Source organism: Cavia porcellus, unplaced genomic scaffold (genome assembly GCF_034190915.1).
Source record: "Cavia porcellus strain 051 isolate PalLab524CR breed Dunkin Hartley unplaced genomic scaffold, mCavPor4.1 scaffold_17, whole genome shotgun sequence".
Taxonomy (NCBI): Eukaryota; Metazoa; Chordata; class Mammalia; order Rodentia; family Caviidae; genus Cavia; species Cavia porcellus.
The window spans coordinates 34,796,265-34,813,325 of record NW_026947500.1 but is presented as its reverse complement, the minus strand read 5'-3'; the positions used below and the strand labels follow the sequence as shown (position 1 = coordinate 34,813,325).

The 17,061-nt window shown below is 37.2% G+C and overlaps 1 long non-coding RNA gene and 1 pseudogene across 3 annotated transcripts in view; one reads left to right on the top strand and one right to left on the bottom strand.

Moving 5' to 3' along the window:
• LOC106026234 (uncharacterized) overlaps window positions 1-17,061 on the bottom strand; it is a 353,400-nt gene that overhangs the window by 287,654 nt on the left and 48,685 nt on the right. The window lies entirely within an intron of this gene.
• Window positions 6,265-8,585, top strand: LOC100730047 (kinesin-associated protein 3-like; annotated as a pseudogene).

The following is a 17,061-nucleotide window of genomic DNA, read 5'->3' as shown; positions in this document are numbered from 1 at the left end:
GCTCAAAGAATCAATAAAAGGACTAGAGAAATAGACCAAGAGCTCCCCAGCCAGAAGTAATGCCAACAACAGAATGGATCTTCTTTACTGGGAGCACCAGGCAGACCCCATTTGACATCAAGAAGGCTCAGAACCAAACACAGTAGTAGCATTACACTTCGCTCCAAACCTGACCACTGCTGTCATGGCTCTGTGCAGAAGGGTGACTCTCTCAGAGACTCTGTCACTACCTCACTTTGCCCATGTCCAGTTTCAGCTCTTCTAGGTAGAACCAGAATCTTGTAGCTTCATCCTACTTTCAAAATTTCATTCAACACAGATGAGAGGGAAGGCATACCTACTGATTCAAATGTAAAATTATAAAAGGAAAGTTTCTCAATCCACATTAAGCAAAAAATTTAATGAATACTCTTAGATTAATTTAATAAAGCACTTTCTCAAATGTTGAAGAGATGGCATTTCACCAGCTACTTGCTAAAATGTAATCTTTTAAAATATAAAGGCCTCAAAACAACATAAAATCACAAAATAAGCAGAAGAAAATTAAACAAGTACCAATTAATAAAAATATAGAACCAAAAATAAAGATAGCAGCAATTTAAGCTAAGGTTAAATACTATATTGACCATGAAGTAATTATGCAGCCAATGCAAAATGAGAAAGTCAACACCTTACACAATTTTTATTGCTTACCAGGGAACATAGTTATTCCATTGCTCAGAAGTGAAATGATCACTTCATAATGAAAGTACAATGAACAACAGCAAAGAGATGCTGTCATTAATAATGATTTTACAAAAGCTTAAAGACACAGTAGTTCTATTTATCATCATTTTTTACCTCAAACTTTAAGGAATAATTATAAATTACACTTCTGTGGTGGTGTTTCTACAGAAAATCGGAATGATAAATTTTAGTAGGTGACTAGCGGACAGTATGCTTTGGCATTATGATAAAGCTTCAGAAATGTGATAAAAATAAATGATTCAACTCTCTCATAGTGAAAACCTAATTTTCTCTGCAGGACCTCTGATGAGCAGTGCATAACGGTCAAGTGCAGACAGAAGTCCTTCATACAAGCCCCCTGTGCTGCAGGTCTGAAGGACATGATTAAGCTCTCAAATGTAGGCAGCATCACCAGGATTGCATTAAGGGGATTAAAAACCTTAATTTGTCCTCTGATTTGGATACAGGTGGTACCCTGTAGAAAGAGGAAGAGCAAAGTTCTTTTTTTTTTTTTTTTACCTAATCAGTAGTTCTGAGTTAGTTTAAATAATTGAACAAGAGTTTAATGGAACTCCCAGAGTTCTGCATATAAATCAATGGGATAAAACAGCAAAACTGAACCTAAAATTAAAAAGACAAAGTTTTACTCTTAGTTTTCTTAAGTGGTATAAGATTTCCAATGGGCCAGACGAAAAGGGGCCGAGACTCTGGTTGAAATGATGTCTATGTAACAAATTTCCTCAATAATCAGAGGTGTAAAGCAACATAAGAGCAGACTATATTATCTCACAGCCTCTTTGAATCATAAATGAGGGCACAGGTGAGGTGAGACCTCCGAGTCTGGGTTTCTCAAGGCCAAAATCAAAACTGACTTTTAGACTCACTTGCAGAGTGAGGGCCTTGAGGGCCGTAGGGCAGGCCCTGGGTGTGTGTTTCCTGCCCTTAGGGTATAGCCTGGGTAGACTACAAGGGGCAGAAAGAGGGCTCCTATCATTTGCTGTTGCTTTGCTGCCTTCTGCCGTTCATGAACTATTTCTCCTCTGGGAGGCTCCTTTTCCACGCCAGCCTACCTTCAGCCAGCCAACTCAGAACTGAAATCTCTATAAACTGTGAACCAAAATAAACCTCCCCTCCTTTCACTTCGGGTGCCAAGTATTTTGTCTCAGCAATAAGAACTGTAACTAAGACAGAGGGAATTTGCAAAATGGTGAAAAGTTGTAGGTCAGATCAGCAGCAGCCATTTCATAAGCCTCCTATCACAAAAAGAGAAACAATAGTCTGAATCGAAGCAACCAGAAGACAGTTCCTGAACTTGAACTACAGTCATGGTTTTCATCAAATTTAACGGGAAAGAATCTTTTTCAACAAAATATTAATAATAGTTAAAAGCCTAGTTAGTCTCCCTGAAGCACTAAGATGTAAACGATGGTGGGCATTTACTCTTATTCCAGAATCCACTTCTATCATAGGCCCAAGGCTGGGCTCCTTTTTCTCCAGACACTCAGGAGTTTGGGCACAGGCCGGCAACATTGGCAATTGAGCATCCATCAGCTGCCTAACAGGAGGCTGTGCCAGAAGATGAAGTGAAGAGCTGCTCCAACTGAAGAGCAAGCCAGAGCATCCCCCACCCTCCTTCCCCAACCCTCAAGCAGCCCAAGTAATTAGGACTTGACGATACATTTTCATATATTTAAATGAAAACTGAGCACTTTTTGAACCTCTGAAACCAAGAATTGCATCAAAAATAGTTTGAAAAACAATCGTTGGGGTCAGAAACCACAAAAAAATAAAAGTAAAAATCCAGCCAAATGCAGCCTAGAAGCAAAATCTAAGGAACTCAGTTCTTTCCAATGGGAACATCAAAGCAAAAGGAAAGTTAAGAGAGAGGCATTTGGATTGACATAGAGAATCAGGATAAGACTGGGTCTGGAAGAGGTAGGAAACTGGAACAAAACCTCATCTGACAGTGTTAGCCCAGTTTCTAAGCTTTGTCTAGAATATTCTTGAGCAATGACACTGTAAATGGACACGGTAAGCTTTAGTTGCAGTATCTATATGTGCTGATTTTTTTCAGGGAAGTCTTGGTTTATGTATGTATCATTATTAATAATCCACTTTCCCACTCTCAAAATCATCCCAACTTGAATAAGTGATTTCTAACATTTGTGGACACAAAGGTTACATGCATACACCTGTAAGGTCTTGCCTTACTCATTATTCTCCCTACCTTTAATTTATCTTCTTAGCAATCTGTTCCCTACCCATTGTCATCCTTCACACCTTTCTCCAAAAGCACTTTACAGCTTTCTCTTTAGGACTAGGACACCTTTGGATAGTCAGACTCAAAATTCTTGGACTTGAAGTAACCTGGAGTTTACTGGGTACTCAACATCAGTAGGATTTTGATCTACGTAAATGTACAAGTGCTAATGGGCTCTATCTGAAAGGACCCCAATATCCCTAAAAAGGGAAAGTGACTGCTGGTTGAGACTCTTAAGAGAAGCATCCAGAAGTGTACTTCAGTTGTGGCTGTGATAAGTAACTACTGTGGGTCCTGGGGACAAGAATGTTTATCAGTAACTGGGGAGAAACTTGTTGAATAGACCTTAGCCTCTAATCTATATTTTTGGAATCTAACAGTGGAATCCTAATCATTCAAATACCCACACCCATAATGTCAACTTTTATTTCTTCTCCAATAAACCAACTCTCCTGTGAATTTGTAAGACAGATCATTTTGAGTTCAGGGGCCTCAGGCAAAAGGATAAAGGTGAGCTAAAGCACAGGTAAACTGTAGCTGCCAGTGCTAGTAAAAACCACTGGGCAAAATTGTGAATTTCTCTGGGTTTTAATTTCTTTACATGTAAATGAAGGTCTTCAGGTAGACAGTTTACATGCTTCTTCCATGCCCAGTTATAAATATCTGTTTGTAGCAGTCCAGCTGATCAAATGTTTTTGAATGAGTTCCTCCTTTTGTAAGCTATGTATCCATGTTTTTCTCAACACTGAGACAAACATGAATAGATACAGTCCTTTTTTTCAATGAGGGTTCATCCTAATGGAAGAGATGAGTAATAGGATATTAAAATGTTGGAGGTAAACTTGGATCTTGAAGAAGGACATGGAAGAATTATTGGGTTTGGGATAATCAAATAAAACTTCCTGAAGAAAATAGTATAACCCTGAGTTAACTACATGACATGAAGGAGTTAACTAGAAAAAAGGAGATCAAGAGCATTCTAGATAGAGGACACAGCCTGAGCAAAGCCATGGGAGTGCAGCACTTTGATCTGGGGTGAAATCAAGCTAGTTCAATAGCAAAAGTGCACAAATTCCAGTTGGAATGATCTGTAGAAGTCTGACCATGCATTCAGAATGATGCCCTGTATTTACGGGTGGGCTCTGGGAGGTTCTTAAGTAAGTGGTAACATGTTCTGAACCCAAAATGGATTTCTCCTTCAGGCGTGTATCTGTTGAACAGTTAACAAGAAAACAGGATAAGCATAAATAAAAATTCTAGGACCACTGCAATGTTCAAAACCTACAGCTGACAGATGGTTAGGGACATCAAATAATACAATGAAAAGATCATATCTTTCTGCCAACTTGAAATGAACAAATACAAAATACGAGAATTAGGAAAAAACATAGATTTATCAGGTGCAATCATTTTATTTTAGAGAGAAAAAGAAGCAAGACTAGGGAAGTCACTCTGTCACAAGCAACTCTTCTCCCTCTTTTAGTAACACTTTTATCTTTAGTTCTGTGAGGTTTTTGATAAGAATACTCTGCTCTAGCTCAGCTGATGCCTGCAGAGAGTCAATTATTTGAAAGTACCCCATGCTTTCATAGGATAAAGTAAACTCTCTAAATTATATGTGTACAACTTGATGATTTATTTTAAAACACACAGACTTTCATTCTCCAATCCTTCTGTTCACCAAGTTTTCTTTGAAAACATAAATACATGCACTATTTTGTTTTCTTTTCTGAACACAATGCATCATCTAAGATTTAGTTTTGATTTCTTTAAAGCAAGAAACTGCACTATGATCTAAAGGAACAAGCATCTTTCCATGTTTTTATCATTTTTTCTAATCCTACGAACCCTCTCACATCTAACTCAATAATAATTTTCATCCTTAAAAGCTCATTTTTATCAACAATTTTCCAATCCCTCAACGTATTTTTCAGAGAGCCAATAACCCCTCACCATCATTTGTAATTTCTTGTTTCATGTTGAATAACTATTCCTACAGAGGTGATTGGTTTCATTTCCACTTATCTGATGGTTTAATGATCTGGAGCATTTCTTCATGTGTGTGTTTCTCCTCTGGAGAAGTGTCTATTCATATCATTTGTCCAACTCTCACATTTTTAAAATTTGCTTCTCCAGGATTGCCTTTCTACTACCTAGCATAACATTCCTGTTGTCCAACTGAGAAGCTTTCTTCCCATGTGACTTGTGAATATAAAGAAAAAGAAGTCTACCCAGAGTAACTACCAAAAACTTACTGATACATATGAAGAGATTTTTAAAAATAGGGATTTGTGTTTCTCACTGTGGATTCATTTAGAGTTTCTGTGCTTTTCATCTTTTTTGTAGATGAACACTGTAGACAGAAAATTCCAGCTTTCTTCTGACAAGATTAGGGCCCTCTCAGTACCTTTGCTTTATTGAAACACAATACTAAAATGGTAACTTGAAAACTGTAGCATCTCTGTGTGAGCAAACACACACTCATGAAATGATAACTCCATTCCTTTCTAAAAACTCCCCAATCACTTCTCTTATATCTGGCAAACAGAAAACATGCTGTGGTCCCCTTCAGGACAATGAGTCCAAGAGGATAAGCAGATGGCACTTATCTTCTTGACTCTTAAACTCCAGGGGCAACTTCAAACTTCTCAGTTTTAAAGTAATATTGAAAAATCATATGTTTCTATCAAAAAGGGAAACAAGATAACAGAGTATGTCCAGATGGAGAGGTAGACGTTCTACAGAGCAACTCAGGATGGGTAATTTACCCTAAGAAGAAAAGACCAGGCTTTATGAAGAGTGCCATCATAATTTTGTAGGTATGAATTTGGTGATCTGAAATCTAAGCAGAAAGCAGAGGCTCTCCAACAATACACTTTTTTGTGTTAACAATTTAACTTGAAAAAATACATGCATTTGAGATTGTGTCAGCTCTGGAAACTACATTGGAATATGCAATGATTGAAAAATTTTAGGAAAAACAATAGGCACATTTCTTGATTTTTCTTTAAGACAGTTTATGAAGGGGAAAATTCTGTTAAGATTTGCCAAAGATCTACAGGGGGTCTCAGGGAGACCCTGCAGAAACGCCAGTTGTTGGTGAGGTTGCTATAGGAGGAGCCGCAGTCTCACCATGGTAAGCACAGGGTCACTGCTGCCCAGGCCTTGCTGGCCTCAGGACCATGGTCACCTTGGGTGAGGTTGCTTAATCAGCATCTCTGGAAACAACTGTCAGCCACCACCATTGTCTTGCAAGGGAAGGACACTAGATCCTCAAAAGGAAAGTTAAAGGAGGTGCTGTTGGTGTACAGTCATCAGAAAAATCCCTTAATTGTTCAATACAAAATGGAAGCTATCATTCTTGGAGAAATGAGCCATCCCAAGTTGGGAGAATGACAAGAATGCAAAGAAAAAAAAGTCACTCGCCTTGAGAGTCTCAGTGCCAGCACACATATAACTTTCCTGGCACGGAAGGTGGTTGAGGAATGTAAACTTACTCATCCTTCCAAAGCAAATGCAGTACAACAGCTGTTGTACTATCTGCAGAGCCCCCATGATTTATTGTTAGGCAAAGAAAATAGAAAAATCAAAGCAAACCACTTCCTTTTGAAGGCAGAGAGATTGACGAAGTTGCCAGCGTTGATGACATGGACGAATACACTGAGTTATTGCACAAAGACATTCATGATAAGGTTCAGGGTTCTGATTTAATCCTGCAGCTTTCTGGAAACCCCTAGTAACATGGGAGAACTACTACAGAATGAAAATGGCCTTCATGCACTAGGAAAAGTCCCGAGTATAGACTGGAAAAACAGTCTTGCACTAGCTACCAACATGATTTAGATCTATTTTTGCTTCTTCAGTTTTTCTCAGTTTCATGGAGAATCACTCTTTACAACACTGGATTTCTGTAATGAATATCATTGATCGCAAGTGAAAAAGACACAGGCTTTGGCAAGAAGAAATTTCTAAGAAGAAATGAAGATGAAGACCTTGAAATCCAAACCTTGAAAAAGGATTATGAAAAAAATATTTTAAAAGTAGCAGGAGCTTGTTGTAAAACAGAAATAGCAATTGCAAGTTGCTCTTTATTTGCTTCTGAATTTGGCTGAGGACACTCATGCAAAACTGCAGATAAGGAATAAGAATGTAGCTCACATGTTGGCAAAAGCTGTTGATCGGAACAATTTTGAAATGCTTCTTCTAGTTGTAATGTTTTTAAAGAATCTTGGCATGCTTACAGAGAATAAAAATGATATGATGGCAGTGGATATTGTTGAAAAACTGGTAAAACTGATACCATGTGAGGATAAAGATTTAATGAATATCTCTATCTGGTTTTTCTTAAACCTGCCCTGTAGCACAGGACTGAGGAAGAAGATGATATCAGTTGTATTTCTTCCAAAACTCATTGCAGTCCCAGGAAATGAAAATTATAAATAAATATCAATATGTGTACTTTACTGTATTATTTTACAACATGATGATTACTTTAAGGCAACACCTGCATATATTAACTATATACCACCAGTAATAAATATGCTATTTGAATGTTCACATCAGCACTTTGATTTGGAACTAATTCCTCTCTGTATTAACCTTCTTGCTAATGGAAGGAATGGGCAGCTGATATGTGAAGGAAATGGGCCGAATGTGCTCATGAAAAGAACTCTGAAGTTCACGGATCCATTGACAACGAGATTGATCGGTAACATTTCCCAGTAAGATAGACTAACTTAAAATGTGTTTATTGATTGTGTTGGGGACCTTGCAATCTAGGTCCCTACTGATGAAGAGGCAGAGTTCGTGATCAAATGTTTGAGAACTCTGGAAAATCTGACCATCCTAGACTTGGACTGGAAACTTTTTCTTAAGGAGTACAAGTTAGTCCCACACCTCAAGGATAAACTTAAACCAGGTGCTGCAGAAAATGAACTTTTTCAGAAAGTGGTTATAATGCCTGAAACTATCTCTGTGGATAATTCTTGTGCCACATTGTTAACCAACTCTAGAAAAATTCCAGACATTATTGAGTTGCTAAATGCTCGACAAGAAGATGATGAATTTGTTTGTCAGTGATTTAGGCCTTCTACCAGATGGTTTTCCACCAGTCCACGAGAGATGTCATAATCAAGGAAACACAGGCTTTAGCATATCTCATAGATAACTAAATCCAAAAGTTGGTGATAATACACTAGATATTACAGCAAAATATGATGATGATTGGGCTAAAAAATCAGAGGGAAAAGTTTTTCAGGTATACCTGTGAGTGGCTGGTGATGGTCGAGTCATCAGATGCATAAGAGTGAGCAGTACTTATGATAATTGAGTTGAGTCATGTATCCATGAAGGAGATATTCTCAAAAGACTTACCCTTTTCTGCAGCTTACATAGATTAATTGCTACTAAAGGAGCCATAAATCCAGACTTCTGCAATTATTCTCACCTGCAGAATAGAGATGTAGCTGAACATAATTCATTTTCTGGCCATCTTAGAATGGCTGGATTTGGTCAATCAGTTGACACTACTGCATGCCCTGCCACAGGTTATGAATTCTGCCCTGATGAACCTTACTACCATGGCTACGAATCTCAGTAAAATCATTCATTTCTGTGTGTTCTCTCAGCCTTGAAGAAATCTGTGTGGGTCGGGTTAACTTTGATCTTGGCCTAATAAGGCATGTTGATACTGTTGTGAGCCTATGATTCTTATTTTTCCCTGTTATTTGCTCCAGATTCATTCCAGTTCCTTCTGTCTTCTGTTGAGTACCATTGATCCTACTGTTTGCTCATCCAAGCCACATCTTGATACTGAATAATAGTTCCCAAGAGACTCAAAGTGGAAGTGGAAAAGCTATTAGACTGGAAAGCAAACACTGCATTATACATGTAAAGTGGCAGCTCTGATCTTGGGAAACAGAGTAGCCTTCCATCTGGGAAATCTGGGCCTGGGATTCATTCTCTCTCTCTCTCTCTCTCTCTCTCTCTCTCTCTCTCTCTCTCTCTCTCTGTCTCTCTCTCTCTCTCTGTCTCTCTCTTTCTCTCTCTCTCTCTCTCTCTCTCTCTCTCGTCTCTCTCTCTCTCTCTTCTTTTTTTGTTTCCTTTCTGTATCTCTTAGCAAAAGTATACAGTAAGATCTTGAAAACACACCACGCATCTTAACTAATGATGGGTAAATCCAGTGTCTGTTCTCCTGGTACTTCACTATTAGTTTATATTTTATGAATTTGGGACCAATTTTAAATGGGGGATTATAAGAAGTTGATTGTTCTCTATGTTTCTCTAAACATAAATTAAAAAACAAAGAGACAAACTGTTATACTTGGTTTTATGATAAACAGGAAAAATAAAGATCCTACCTAGCAATCTGTACCCTTTCTCTCTACCTCCTTTCTGATGGTCATTATTTTTAACTGTATAGTATTAACTTGTCTGAAAACAGGTACTCAGTTGTTGCTTGTGGTATTAAAGGAAATATTGTTATGACTTAGAAAGAAGAAGCATTAACTGACAACCATTAGGCAAAATTCTAAGTGACTAGTCTATTTATAGCTGTAACCCAAAACTAAGAAAATTATTATAATTCACTATGACAAATGCATCTAGGAGTACACTTGCTTTATGTATGTATGTTCGTATGTTCCATATATTTTTTTGTCTGTCAATCTGTTCTTAATAACTGGTTCAAGTACTTGCAGCTGCTCTGATTTTAAAAAAATAAATAAACTAAGTAGGCAGTGGTGGTGCACACCTATAACCCCAGGCTGAGATAGGAGGATCGTGGCAAGTTCAGGACCAGCCCAGGCTACATAACAAGCTCAAAACCAGCCTGAACTACTATACAGCGAGACAGTGGCAAAAAAAAAAAAAAAAAAAAAAAAAAAACTCAAAAAATTGAAAGAAAGTGCTCAAAAGGAAGAAGAGGAAAGTACAAGCAGCCAAAAGTATAAGCCAAACCACACTCCAGGAAAGAAATAAGGAGGTCTTACTTAGATATTAGTGGTAGTAGTTGACACGAAGTGATGAGTACAGACTCATTTTATGTTTTCCAGAGAAAGCTAAGAGAATTACTGACGGCATGTTCATAGAATAGAGTGAAGACAATATAGAGGAAAGAAACTCCCAACCTAATGGATGTCCAGTATGAGTTTGTGTTTTCTAAAATCGAAGAATGTATTTTAGGAACAATGGAGGTTAAGAGCAGAATACTTTCTTTGAGAGAAAGAAAGCTTCAGTCTGAGAGAGAAACAGAAGAGGTCCTGAGTGGGTTGTCAAGAACCTTGTATTTTCTGAGGATTTTACAGAATAAAAGCCCAAGATGAGACAGCTCCAGGGTGAGCAAAAGAGGGAACTTGCAAGGTGGGCATGAGGTGGAACAGAACTATGGTCAACCAATAAGATCATGAGTATAACTGCTCAGGTAAAATTCTTTAAATCAGGGACCAATGAGGAAGCAGGTCACATAGCAAGGGGCATGCATATGGAGAAAGGTCTCTTCCTATAGGGGGTTGGGTTAGTGAATTCTTCTGGCTTCATCAGAGTGGTAGAGACCTACTTTGAGCATCAATCCCCGATTTTACCCTTAGGAAGTATATTGGATGCATTTGTTTTATCTTCTGGCCCACAGCAGAGATGTCTGTCACCCCCACAATTGTAAAGTAACCGGTCTTTAAGCAATGGCTCCTTCAACAGCCTCGTCCTGTCTATAGTATTTCTGTCTAACTCAGTGGCTGTAACAAAGGGAAAAGGAAAAAGAAAAATAATATTTAATTTGGAGTTTTAGTAACTGAGTAGTGTGTGGTGCCACTTCCCAAAACGGCTACAGAGTTCTTTGATGAATATTTCAAGAAGCCTTTAAACATCCTGACAGTATTTAACTCCAGGATGCTATTCTGGTGTTCAGAAGAAGGTGATAGCTCATTATCCAAATTTAGGAGTTCTGTACAAATAGTAATATAAATACTTTCCTTGGTAGCTAGCTGTCTTATTGTTTTTCCTTCCTAGGAGGTGTAGTTGTTGTTGTTGTTGTTGTTATTGTTGCTGTTTCATCACTATTTGTTCATTTCTGCTTTTATTATCATATGTTTGCAATACATAGTCATTACTTTCATCTTGGGGAATAGATGCATTTACATATTTTAATCATTTTTATTTTCTCTTCCTTTCCTTACCCAGCTCTCTCCTCCCATAATGCAAAGACAAAATTGATAATAAATGTGGATGGGGTAGATAGTTTCAATTTTAGTACACTCTTAGATAATGAATTCATCCATATATGCCCTACATATCCTATAGCAGTACCAAATTTTCTGTCATTCATTTTTTCTGTGTGTTTTTATTTACTTAAGCTTTATTTTAAAACAAAAAACAAATTGCAGGTATTTGACAAAAAAAGTATCATTTGCTATGAATTTTTCAGCGTATAATAACAATATTTAGTGTATTTTATATCTCACCTAGACCATAAAGTAACAGGTTTCTTTGAGCTATCGCACCAGACACATCCTTAGTGGTCCAATTACAGGGACTTGCATAGTGAATGTGCTACCCTGGCTTAATTTTCCCTGTATTTTGAACCATAGTTGTCTCTCAGCATTGCAGTAAGAGTTCATTCAAATACATCCCTATCCTATGTGAAAAAAGTAGATTTTACAACTGGAAAATTCCAAGTCAAAGCTTGGGAAAAGACCCAAAAGCCTCAGTTTATCTTGCCAGTTCATCTCTGCTGTCATCAGAGCAGAATAAGACACAGGAGAGAAAGTAGTCTGCAAAATTTAGTCCTTTTCTGTAAGCTCACCTTGCACTCTGTGATATGCAAGTTTGCTCTTTGTTATTATTCAACAACAGCCAATCTTCTTGAAAGTTAGCAAAGGTCAGGCATTTAGGGAGAAGAGAAACTCAGACACATGCATCAAACAGGTCGGGCTGTTCTCAGGTGGTTCCTGAGCTAAGCCAGGCGCCTTCTCTTAGCCTGAGTTTGCTTTGGGATTCACCCGCTTTTTACACACCATAGTAAGGAAACAAGCTGCAGAGATGAAAGCGGAACCACTGGCAGAAGAAAGGGTGAGCTTGGCTTTTTTCCATGTTTTTGAACGATGAGCCCTTAGAATCTGCTCCTTTTTTTTACTTTGGGCTTCAGAGGACTAGAGGAAATGGAAATGTGCCCAGGTTTTATTCCTTTCCAAGAGAGTCCTATAAAGACTATCTCATTGCCTTACCTCATTCACTCAAATACAAACAGCAATGCCTTGACCAGCAATCATATAGTGAAAAGGCAACAGAGGACAGATGGTATCAAATAAGAACAAAAATAATAATAATAATTTAAGGACTTTCAGATAACAATTTACCACTCCCACGTCACTCTTTGTATTTTTGACTCTGACTTCTTTCCTGCAAAACAATAATCCTATAAGATCATCACTTTTTTACCTTTGGACTTCAGCTGTACAGATTTGGATTAGCCATAATGCAATCTTGTCTTCAGGCAATGCATGGCGTTCTTTTAGTTTTAGTCATTCCTTTATTACTTATTTCACATATTACATAAGTGAATATGTAAATGTGTACATGGATAATGAGAGTTTAATTGATAAGTGTATAATCTTAAATAATATATTATTCAGCTCTTTTACATAAATATTATAAGAAGTGTGGAACACTACATATATCTTCAGGAATTTGTGGTTTTACTCGTTAGGCAGCTAACATTCATTTCAGTAATCTCACTTTTCTATAATTCACTTATTTTGAATGCTATATCATATCCTTTTGTTTAAATAAATTGCAACTTGCTTTTCTGTTTTCTTCTCAATGTTCACCAGGTTACTTTCAAATTTTTATGACTATTAACAGAGTTACTACAATCATTCTTCTAATGGGTGCCTTCTAGCACATTCAGTGTTAAAGCTTTAGAATGAAGTGATATTGGTATAAGCCACAAAGTTTTGTATTTATTTTGCTAGATCTACTCAACCAGTTGCAAACGCTTCCAAATGAAAATACAGAGTAACCAATATACGTAAATGCATGTTTTATGCACACTCTACAAGTGATAAATCTTGAACATGTAGATAAAGTAAAAATTCAATCTGCTTTATAACTCAAGATTTTTTAAATGAGAAGCAGCAGTTTCCAGACTTGCTGTAATGTATATGACGATATGTGACTCACAGATGTACATATAAATTGAAAATAGACTATTGGATGGATACAAACCAGCAAGTTGAGAGTAATGAAATACGGAAACAATTCCTAAATACTGAGTCAATTTAGGAACAAACTGGGTGATTTTATTTAGTAGTGTTACATAAATCCCATATGCAAAACAAGTTTAAACACATGTTATATGCACATACACACATGCATATTGATTGTTCACAAGTCATGTTAAATTGAGGGAAGTCAACCAAGTAAGAGTCATAGTGATAGAATAGTACTGATAGTACCAACTAACGTTTCATGAGCCCCTAATACTTTGTACCTACAGTGCTAATGTGGCCCACTTCTATTTACTAATTCTGCAAATGAAACAAGTCCAAAAAGTAGTGCCACTTTTATCATTTCCATTTCTCAGCAAAGACACTGAGACACAGAAAATTTAAATGCATTCCTCACTGTTACTCAAGCTAGAAACTTAGAGGGAGAATTCAAATCCAGGGAATCTGGCCCCAAAGTGCATAGTTGTGCAACTACTACATCCTAATACTGCAGAAGCAGCGTATCTATTATAATCCTTAAGGCTCTAGTACCCATATGGTCTTGCCCATTTTTAAAGGCACAGGTAAGTCCTTATGTTCTGTACACTTTAGTTTTCTCATCTAAACAATGATAAAAATGGGATGGATGATTTTTAATGCTCCTTCAAGTGGTGTTATTCCATCCTGTAAGTTCCCACACAATTTACTGCCAATCATTGATTCTTAAATTTGGAGCTAAGAAAATAAAATTTTGATTATTAGGAGTCCTATCAAAACAAAATTGATTAATTAAACACCCATGCGTATAATGCAATATTTTCACCACTCCTAATACTTTACAAACTTGTCAAGAGACACCAAACATGAAGAACAGTATGTACTTATGAACCGGAAGAAATTGCAATTTTTTAAAAATTGAGCATCCTTTTTTTTAGTAGCATGAGTATAGCATAGAAGGGAAAGGGTGAGGTTTAAACACTAAAGCTTCCTAATAGGTCAAAAGAAGAGCTTCATGGCCAGAATCCATGTCTGGAGTACATTTTCTAAACCTTAACATAGACCCCAGAAGTCACCTAGATCCTGCCTGCAGCAGGGTCTGTATTTAGAACTCAATTCCATAGGCATATTTATATAGAGTGGCTATCTAAAGCTTCCAGCTGTGGAATCCCAGAGCTACAAGCTGTATTTATGTGTAGGGCTGCTAATCCCTGGCCCCAGCTCCACTCAAGTTTGTAGAAACATTTTGTCTCTGTAGACAAGTCCTTGTAAATCTCTCCTTGTCGAAGGATTTAGTTCACTGATTGTCAGCCATGAGCTACTTCATAAAACAACTCACAGAGGAATAGAGCCTTCTGCTCTGCCTTTGGCAGGGAACTTGTTACACTAGATAACCTTTTAATGACTGTATTCTATTTTAACTCAGCTCCAGAGAGAGAAACTAAGAAGAAAGGAAAGATCCTTCCTTAATGCTACACTTTCTTCATATTGCATCTACTGAGCCAAATTAGAAAAGATAGATAGAGGCCACTTTATACCCCGGAATCCCAGGGCTGTATAACATAAAAATGGACTGGTTGTTCATTGAGGAAGTGATGTTGCAAGGATAAAGAACCACTGAAATGGGAAAAGACAGAATTTCTAGACAAAAAGTGATCTCAAATCCATATCAACCTTGTTTATAATACACGTATCAGTTAAAATGTTACTTCTTAATTGTCTGTGGCCCTTGGTATCCATTGCTTCACTCTAATAATTGAAATCACCATTCAGAAGAAAGATTATTGGCTTTAGGACTACAGATGCATATTACTGAGAATATTTTAAAAAGTAGGAGATCTCATGGCTATTCTCTCTTAAATTAAGAATTTACAGGGGCATGTTCTCTCAAAGGAAAACACTGGGAACATTTGCGATTACCAACCAAAATCTAAACAGTGATAAAATATATCACTCTGATATTTGGTTGGAAGGCAGATTTTGTATGAAAATAAAATCAGAATTCTAAGAACTATGGTAAGAAAGTTCCCCTCCCCTGCAGCTTTTACGATTTTATTGAAGGGCAAGTAAAAACATGCATATGAGCTCTCTATTTATTTCCTTCAGTGCAAAGGCTGACATTGGAATTAGTGATTGTAATGGCAAACTGGGCTGCTCTTTTCATTCTGGCTTTGAGGTTCCTGGAGGAACAACTGAGCAATCTCAGCCTATAAGGTCGCTGCACTACACAGCAATTTCAGCTCATTCACTTTGTGGTCTAAGAACTTCTAGAACCCATAAGATAGCATATATTGTGATTTCTTGTTGCTCCAATAATCAACATTTGGCACTAAGATCTGGCCCTCTAATCTTCTCTGAACTACTATCATTGCTTCAGGCTTCTACCAGTAACACTTAACTTGGAAATAGTGTTCTGATTGGTGCTGGATGAATTTTTGGACCCCTAAAGATGATGTTGGGCTTCATGGAAGATTTGAAGGTGACATGATGATGAGCAGGAGATGGCTGGCACCTTCACATGCAACACCAAGGAAAAGGGTGAATGTCTCTTAACTCATATCTTTATTTCTTTAATATGAAATCTCTCTCAATATTATTAAAGCAAAAAGATACAAATTCTAGATGCAAGTTACCTCAGATGAAGGACGTTTACATGACATCTATAAAACCATGGTTCTAATCATGTTGCATTCATGTAAGTTTAATTTGGGCCAAATTTTCTTATATACTTCATAAAATTTCATAGTCAACCTCTATGTGACTCTTTTGCAGTTTAACCAAACCTCTCCATTTCTCTAGGGATAGACAGCCTTGCTGTCAATGGCTAGTGGGCTTCTGTGTAGGACAGTGCATCCTTTTGCCTCCATACTTGGAAATATTTGCTCAGAAGGAGCCAACTGCATCCATCTCCAAAATTGATGGCAGTCTGAACTTGCTAGCATCCCTGTATAATTGCATTAAAGACACTGTACACTGATGAAATGTGGAATGCAAAACAAAAGGGAGAATTGTTCTTATGAAAAATAGCTGGCATGTCTTGGAAATACGTGATGAGTTGCCACCAACAAATTATTCGTAAGTTAGTCATAATTATTCATATTTAGTCATAGTGTACTAAAAGTGAGCTATTGGCTACTGTTCAACACCTCCTCCCCACATACAACATATCACACACAACACTGATACAATAATCAGGGAAGGATTCTAAAAGATTTCTGCACTCAGCACTTCTCACATACCTTGAGAAGTGAACCTTTTCCCAAATTTTTAGATAATAAGTATCATAGGCTTTGCAGGCCTTTGTCATTCATGACTACATGGCCACAATGGTCAGTCACTCAACTCCACTGCTGTACCAAGAAAGCAGCCCAGCCACAGACAACACATCAATTATTGAGCATGGCTATGTCCCAATAAAACTATTTATGGATGCTGAAATTTGCATTTCACATAATTTTTTGCATGTCACAAAACATTATTCTTCTTTTAAATTTTTTTTTCAACCATGTATAATTGTAAAAGCCGGTCTTAGCTCAGAACTGCATGAAAATAAATTGTCAGTTAGATTTGGCTCCAGCCATCGTTTGCCAAATCTTGGTCTTGAGACCTTGCCTCACTTAAGAAAAGCAAAAACTGACACTCCTAGAAGACACATTTGAGATATGTGATTTATGTTTTTAAAAAGACACAGGGAGCTTCATTCAACCAAAACCTATTCAAAAAAAAGAAGGTATAAAATTTTATTCAGCCTAAACCAGTTAGAAGAAAATGTCTTGCTACTACACCAAAATGTTGTTGGATAATTGTATATTTTAATGTCAAATAAAATGGAAAAATATTTATGCACCACTTCTAAGATTTGGGGTTTATCTTCATCAC